This window comes from Octodon degus, unplaced genomic scaffold (genome assembly GCF_000260255.1).
Source record: "Octodon degus isolate 3935 unplaced genomic scaffold, OctDeg1.0 scaffold00033, whole genome shotgun sequence".
NCBI lineage: Eukaryota > Metazoa > Chordata > Mammalia > Rodentia > Octodontidae > Octodon > Octodon degus.
This window is the reverse complement of record NW_004524609.1, coordinates 4,772,305-4,780,417: the sequence shown is the minus strand read 5'-3', so window position 1 is coordinate 4,780,417 and position 8,113 is coordinate 4,772,305. Positions and strand designations below refer to the sequence as shown.

Below are 8,113 nucleotides of genomic sequence, written 5' to 3'. Positions count from 1 at the left end.
CTGTTAAGGGCCAGACACACGCAGGCCCGGGAACACTTCCAGGTTCAATATGGATTTGCCACCTTTAGAGAAAACCAGCAGTCCTGGTTCCCTGAGACCACCCTGTGAACTGAAATTAGAAAGAACTGGGAGAAATTGGAGCTATTTTAAGCCCAGCTTCTGAGGCTTATTTTTGGAGGCATTATTGATCCTACTGCGGGGAAACCAGACACCCACCCCGTGCCAGCGTCTTCACCTGCGCATGTGAGGTGTCAGCCGCATCGCCCGAGATGGCCTGCGTCCAGAGGAGGCTGCAGCCATGGCAAGAATGGGCTGAGGCACCTCTGCGCTGAAATTAGACCAAGCTTCTGAGAAGAGCCTTATTCCAGCTGCCCTGGGACTGAAACTTAGAGACATTTTTCTACCTTTTGAACCTTTTTCAGTAAATGAATCGCATCCTAGCATTTTTTACCGTACCCTGTGGCTTTAATGTACTTCAGTCCTCTGCCTAATTAGTTGCTGGGACCTAGAGAACCTGATTAGACCATTGTTTCTCCAAACAGCACTGTTTCTCATTCGTCACCGTGCCACTTTGATTAATGTCTCTTGAACCTTCCTTCTCACCTATAATCTCACCTGTGGAGCCCTGGGTCACCACCATGCCCTGCATGGGACTTTAGTCATGGCATGAAGTAGTTCTCAGTCACACTCAAATGCTGCTGCTTCATTTGCTGGGACTCTTTAAACACCAACCCTGGAAGAGAAGTGTCTCTACCCTCAGAGGAATCCATCTGCGAATTTGTATCCATTATGTGACTGACTATTGCCTGTAGGTTTCCACTTTCCCAGCATCCTTTGCTTTCCCAAAATCCTTTGCTTTGTTATCTTATTGTCCCAATTCTCCTCAGGTGCCCCATTTGTCAGTAGCTTTTTATTTTGAAGCTCACCCCTGGGCAGGTGCCCTAAGTTATTCCTGTCCTTCTGCCTCTCAGATGTATTGTTGTCACCAGGTTTCTCTCTGTGGTTTTGAATTTCCAGCCAGCTTTTGAGCGGGTGGCAGAAAGGAAAGGACGCATGCCTCCCTTTGGCCTGTCTCGACACCACATTTCCTGTGTTCCTTTGAGTTTTCCAGCCCTTTCTTCTGTCTGCACACAGTTAACAGCACAGAACAGAAGTGGCCTCTTGACCCTGGTAGGGTGGGCCAAACACTCAGGACAGTGAGGCCCAGGCAACGCCAGCCTCTCTGCAGAGCCTGGTGGGCTCCTCAGAGCCTGGGAAAGGAAGAAAGGGGTCCTTGGAAGAGGAGAGTCATGTTCCCTAAGCTTCCAGAACAAACCTCACCCTTTGAGAGGTCAAAATAATAGAAAGGTGTTTGGAGGTCAGAAGTTGAACTCAGAGCATCAGCAGGGCCAGGGCACCTCCAAGAAGCCCCAGGGAGGGCCCATTCCTCATGTCCGGTCATGACAGCAGTTCCCGGGCTCCTGGCTGCAGCACCGCGTGTTCTGCCTCTGCCTCCCTGTAGAGGGAGACCCCACTCCCTGTAGCTTCAGTACGGCCGCACCCTTCCCTTCCCTCTACAGACACCATTTGTTAGTTTGAGGAGCCACCCTCCATTTGGCATGAGAAGAGCACCCTGTTCAGCCTGCTACCCAGGGGAGCGGGTATCTCTCTGCAACCAAGGAAGGATCAGCACACGCTGTGCAAGGCAGGAAGCCCGCTCCTCAGTTTCAAGTCTAGAGAAATGAAAACTGGTATTCTTATAAAAAGCTGTCCACAAGTGCTTTTAGCGGCTCTGTCTGTAATGGTCCCAAACTGGACACAGACGTATGGATAAACAAGCGTTGTGCATCCACACAGGGGAAGAGCCCCTGGCACCACAGTGGGACAGACGCTGAGGTATGCAGCGGCGGAGTGGGTCTTGAAAGTGATATGGGTCTTGGAGGTGCTGTACAGAGAAGAGCCAGTCTAGAGGGTTACGCCCCAGGCTGGGTCTACTTTCTTCTTCTCCTTCTCTTCTTTCTTCTTGTAGTGGACAGGCCCAGGGTTTCCTGCATGCCAAGCCAGTACTCTGTTGCTGAGCTACATCCTTAGTCCCTGTCTGAGATGCTTTTTCTTTTTTGTCTTTTTGAGACAAGGTCTCACTATGCAACTCAAGGTGGCTTCGAACTCACTATGTAGCCCAGGCTGGCCTCAAACTCGAAGAGATCATCCTGCCTCAACCTCCCGAGTGCTGGGATTATAGGCATGCACCACCACACCTGGCCTGTCTGAAAGTCCTAAAAGAACAAAGCCATAAGTGGAGAATAGACTCACAGTTGCTAGGGGTTAGGGTAGGAGGAGCCTACAGCTATAAATGAGTTTCTTGGAGTGCTAGCACAGTTCTCTACGTTCATTGTAGTGGCGCTTACAAGAACCTGTGTAGGTGTTTAAATGCTTGGATCTGTACACGCCCAAAACAATCAGTTGAAAAAGTACTGGTTCTTGGTCAGGGAGTCTAAAGTGAAAAACTGAAATCGTCGTGTCTTACTAAAGATGTTTGTGTTTTTTTGTTTTTTGTTTTTTTAATTTATTTATTTATGTGTGTGTGTGTGTGTGTGTGTGTGTGGCCAGCTCAGCCCACCAGGGTGCGAGGCTGGCTGGCATGTGGTGCTGGGGGATTGAACCGCAGTCCCTGTGCTTTGCTGAGCTTGTTCTAAGTAGGTGCTTTAGACCACTGAGCCATCTCACCAGCCTGATGTTTGTGTTTTATGAGTGACACAGTGGCACTAGCTTTCATATGAAGTTGATTTTTAAAGTTTCATCTCTCCTTCTTGAAGGGTTGGACAGTTAAAATGTGTAAACTTAATGGGTAGCTGTTCATTTCCTCCTTGTAACTGGAGTGTTCTGTAGTTATTGCCGTTACTATTATTCGTTGGGTTGGCTTTGGGTTTTGGTACTGGTCCTGGGGGTTGAATCCAGAGAATGCTGAGCTACATCTTTAGCTCTTTTGCTTTTTGAAAGAGTCTTTCACTGGATTGTCCAAACTGGCTTTATCCAGCATCACACCCAGCTTGACTATATTTGCCATGTTAAAAACATCTAGTTCCTGGGCTGGGGATATAGTTCAGCGGCGCAGGTGCAAAACTAGCAAATGCAGGGTCCTGAGTTCAATTCCTGCTACCAAAAAAAAATGTAGTTCCTGAGAAGCTTTTTTCTTTTTCTTTTTTGAAATGAAAAACCCCAGCCCCTCTGGAGGGTGCGTGCCTTCTGTCAGGGCGTGCGCAGTGGAGAGCCAGGCTGAGCACCACGAAGGGCCTCGCTTGCTTCTGAGCTGCAGTCTGAGAATGGTCACGGGGCTGGCTCTCCCTAAGCCCCAGTCCGCAAGCTTAATGAGGCCCAAACTGATACAAAGGAAGGCTTGTGACCCCAGCTACTCAGGAGACTGAGGCAGGGGACTGCAAGCTCAGCAGCAGATGGAGCGACGCAACAAGAGCCTGTTCAGAATTCTTTAAAAATTGCTTCCAAGGGCTGGCCAGATAGCTCAGTGGATTAAAGCACCTGCAAGCAGGCGCAGGGGCTGAAGATTCAATCTCCAGGCTGCCGTGCCAGCCCACCCCTAAAGCGCGCTGACAGGGCAATTGAGACTGGGCGTGGTGGTGCGCACCTGTAAACCCAGCTCTTGGGAGGAATGAAAACAGGCGGATCACTACGAGTCTGATCCAGTAGTGAGACCCTGAACACCCTGCAGACCCTTCCCTAAAAGACACACATACACACACACACAAACACACACACACACACACACACACACAATGCTTTCAAAAGGGCTGGGCATGTGGCTTGGTGTTTACGGTTCAGTCCCCACGTTTCTCCAGGGGTACAGACAAACACATTATCCCATGACCAATGTAGGCATTGGGCCGGCCTCCCCTCCTGGCACCATGAGTGCCCTAATGCAGAGGTTGAGTTCTGGCTCCCTTGCTCCCCTGCTGACCCTGAGGGTGTGCGGCCTTCCCACCCACTGGAGAATCCACACAGAGCCCCCTGAGCTGTGCTCAAGGCAACCCTCAGACCCGTCAGCCACATCCTCTCTGCTCTCCACTGTGCCCCACCCCAGGCTCCAGGCTTCCTTCCATAGCTCCCCTCCCACCCATCCTCTGCTCTGGCAGAGGCTCCCCAGGGGCCCCTCTACCCTGCTGGGTCCTGGCGCCACGCCACCTGCTGGGTCAACAGGACTGCTGCCCTCTCCCCCTCTGGGTGTCCCCACGTGACCAGCCCATCCTCACACTGTCCACTTCATTCCTGGGGCCTATGACAGCAACAGCCTGGATGGTAACCAGGGCGCAAAGATGAGTTTTTGGAGAGAGGGCTCCTTCGAGTTCTTCCCTCCCACTATCCACTTGGAGCCCTTCAAAATGAAAGCTCGGGCTAGAGGCGTAACTCAGTGTCAAAGCCTGCACTTGGCATGCAGAACAATCTGGGTTTGATCCCAGGCACCTAGAAAGATGGGAGGGAAGGAAGGAAGGAAAATAAACCTGAGTTGGATATGAAGGACAACTTCTCATGTCCTCTAGTATAGTAGAATAACTATGGTGGCTGCTTCAGAATAGCCAGTAGAGAGAAATTTTAATATCACTGAAACAAAGAAGCAACAAATGTTTGAGGTTATGAATATGCCAATTAGGCTAATCTGATCATTACACATTGAAATATTACACTGTGTCCCATAAATATGTATAACTATTATGTGTCAATTTAAAGTATTTTTAAAAAAACAACCCTGGGTCTGGGAGGTGGGCAATGGCAGGGTGCTTATTTAGCGTGTGAAGGAAAGGCCCTGTTGCTGTCCCCAACATCAGAAAACAAAATTTCAAGAAAGAAGCAAATGAAAGCCTCAAACCAATATACAGGAAGGCGACTGAGCTTTCAGGATTGGGGCTGAGTCTGGAAATTCCAAGAGCCTCGAGGGTCCCACTCTGGGCTGTGGCGGCCCCACCACACCATCCCCCGGCCCTGTGGTGCCTGCCATCTCCCGGGCCTGAAACCCTGGCCTTGGCTTGCTTTGTCACTTGCTGCTGGCCCTGGAACAACATCTTCCCCTCTGCACCAAGAGCCTAAGGATGCTGTCCCTGAGGCCGTCCTCCAGGGCCTGGGGTCGACCAGGGGATGAGTTTCCTCCCTCAGCCCTAATACCCCTAAAGCCTTGGTGAATAAAACATTTGATGAGGATTAAAGAAAAGCAGTTCACCACCTACTGGATTGCCAGATGGAGCTCTAATCCCACTCCAAGACCAACCCCAGTGCCACCAGTTGTTATTCTGGGCACCCAGCTGTAAGTTAGGTCCTGGCCATGGCATCTGTGGTCCACGCTTTGCGGAAGATTGTAGATTAGGACTCTTCTTTCCTCTGAATGGCAAATGGGTGTTCTCTTGAGTCACTCCTCCCGCCCCTGGAAGAATCCCTGGGGACTTGTGCTGGTTTCCCTCTGTGCTGAATTTGGACCAGGGACTCACGTATGAAGCCCATCGTTTAGAACGTGGTAGGATTGGTCTTCTGCATCCATAAGTCCTGCGTCTTCTGAGGCAACCAACTGCAGATGAAAACTATTCAGAAAAACGTCACACCTGTTTGGAACATCTGCAAACTCATTTCTTGTCATTATTCCCAGCGGTACACTATAAGAATCATTTACACAGTGCTTATGTTGTGTTAGGTGTCACAAAGTCTAGAGACGATCTAAAGGACACAAGAGGATGTGTATAGGTTCTGTGTAAATGCTACGCCGCATGCCACTATAGCATCTGTGGATTTTGCCCTTGACAAGGGGTCCTGGGCCCAGTCCCTGGTGCCACGAGATGACTGCTTTGTTAACATATAAATTATGTACTATACGGTGTTGTTGATTGTCCTGGTTACTTTTCTCTCATTGCTGGGACAAAATACCTGACAGCCAGAATTAAGGAAAGAAAGGTTTATTTAGTTCACACTGTGTGGAAGTTTCAGTCCATACTTGGCTGGCTGCAAGCCTCACACCGTAATCCCAGCATTGGACCAGGAATCAAGGCCCCAACTCTTGAAGCCCCACACATAGAAGGTGCTTAATAAATATTTACAAATCCATCCATTGCTGTGCTCACAGCCCATCCTTCAAAGCACTGTCCTCGAGCCATTCTAACTTCAAAACGGGTCCTAGTTTCCCAACTCTGTTCTGGAAAGTAGGAAAAAGAGGAAGGGCACAAAAGGTCTGTGACGCTGGGGCGACCGTTCCCTCCGTCCAAGCTGAGCGGCTGCGTAGAAAGCAAGATGCCACGTTCTCAGGCGGGATCCTGGAGGATCCGTCCTTCCCACCTATAGAACTGTTTTCGGGCTCTTCCCAGCTGTGTGTGTGGCTGTTCACAGTGAGAATAATAAACCATGATAGAACTCCCACCCTGAGTGTCTGAAGAACCCGCCCGCGACTAAAATCCCTTTCCCTCCACCAAGCCAGAGGCCGCTTTGCGAATCCAGAGCACCCAAATGACAGCCCTGGGGTTGGCACAGGGGTTGGATTCGCTGACATTCTCACCCGCAGTGTGCAAGGGTTCCCTTAAGGACATGTGTTGTGTTCTGAGGTGTGATCATGGCCAGTGGATGAAAGTGTCGTTGCGTCGCTTCCATGTTCCTTCCTGCCGACCTTGTTCTTGCTCGGTATGTCTTGGGTAATTGCTGCCCAAGTGCTGGGGGAAGAAAACTTACAACAGGAAGAACAGCAACCTCTTTGTCCTGCTTCTCATACCTGAAGCATAAAAAACAAGATGACTGATAGATATTCCCCCCTCAGAATCCATGTTCATCAACCACTTCCAACTTGTATCCTCAAGTAGCTTTGGCATCCGGCAGAAAGACAAAAGCCTGCCCAACTGGGCAGGGGAGACAGCTCAGCCGCAGAAGCGCCTGCCTGGCAAGTGCACGGTCTGAGTTGGTTCCCCAGTGCTGTTCAAAAAAAGCCTGCACAGCTATAAGATTGGCTCAACCCCCCCCCCATTTAAAAAATACATTTTTATTTCGTAGAACACTTTTATGTGTACAGGGAAATTATGTGAAAGTACAGAGAGTTCTCATCTAGGTTCAGTTCTTAGACCATAAAATTTACTATTTTAGAGAAAGGGGGGCCAGGAAGCACAGGGAATGGCCCGGTTGGAGGTGGCTGGACATGAGCGGTGTGCACCCAGCGTGGTTGCATTTTCTGTATTTGGGGTGGCTCATCGCTTCCCGAGATGGCTGGGCAGGAGGACCAGGTGATAAAGTACTACGCCTTGGAAGAGATTCAGAAGCTCAAAGAGAGCCAAAGTACCTGCTGATCCTGCAGCACAAGGCGAACGATTTGACCAAGAGCATCCTGGGGGAGGGAGTCCTAAGAGAACAGGCTGGGGGCGCGATGCTACGGGGAATTTCGAAGACGTCAGTCATTTGACCGATGCTAAAGAGCTGTCTAAAACTTACATCACTGGTGGGGTCCGTCCTGATGACAGACCAAGGTCAGCCACGCCTTCGGAAAGTCTTGTTACTGCAGTTGAATCTAATGCTGGTGGTGGACCAACTGGGGATTCCCAGCCATCTCAGCCCTGGCTGTTGCCGCGATGTATCGCTTCTACACAGCAGAAGACTGAAGACCTCTCAGAAGACGAGGAGTGAAGACCGCCATGGACAAGAGAGAAAGGAAGCCAGCGTTAGGCACTTCCACTGATAGAAACTTTCATCCGAGAAAATAATTTTAATATGTCTGTTTTTCTCTCCTGAGTTAGAAAGAAAAGAACAATTCTTTCTAGTCCTCCTACACTTCTCAGATGTGCCTTTGTATTCATCAGCCTTATTTGATGTTTCTTCACTACATAATTTACTTTTTATGTGATCTTTTAAAATATATCTGGCTTTTAAAGGAGAGAGAGAGAGAGAGAGAGAGAGAGAGAGAGAGAGAGAAAAGGGCTGCAGAATATAAGACTGCCAGTTGTGATTTATAAGAATCATCCCAAAGAGACAGACTATAAAAAAAGAAAGCCACAGAATCTGGAGACAAATCTAGAGATAAAACAAGAAAGATCGTGAACTCGACAGAGATGCTCTGTTCCACAAGAAATCTAGGATGTTACACTCTTTGCTAATCGAGTATAAAGAC

At 49.4% G+C, this 8,113-nt stretch overlaps 1 protein-coding gene and 1 pseudogene across 2 annotated transcripts in view; both read left to right on the top strand.

The window, feature by feature from the left end:
- Window positions 1–8,113, top strand: part of Pitpnc1 (phosphatidylinositol transfer protein, cytoplasmic 1) — a 293,224-nt gene that overhangs the window by 229,234 nt on the left and 55,877 nt on the right. The window lies entirely within an intron of this gene.
- Window positions 7,215–7,634, top strand: LOC101562287 (annotated as a pseudogene).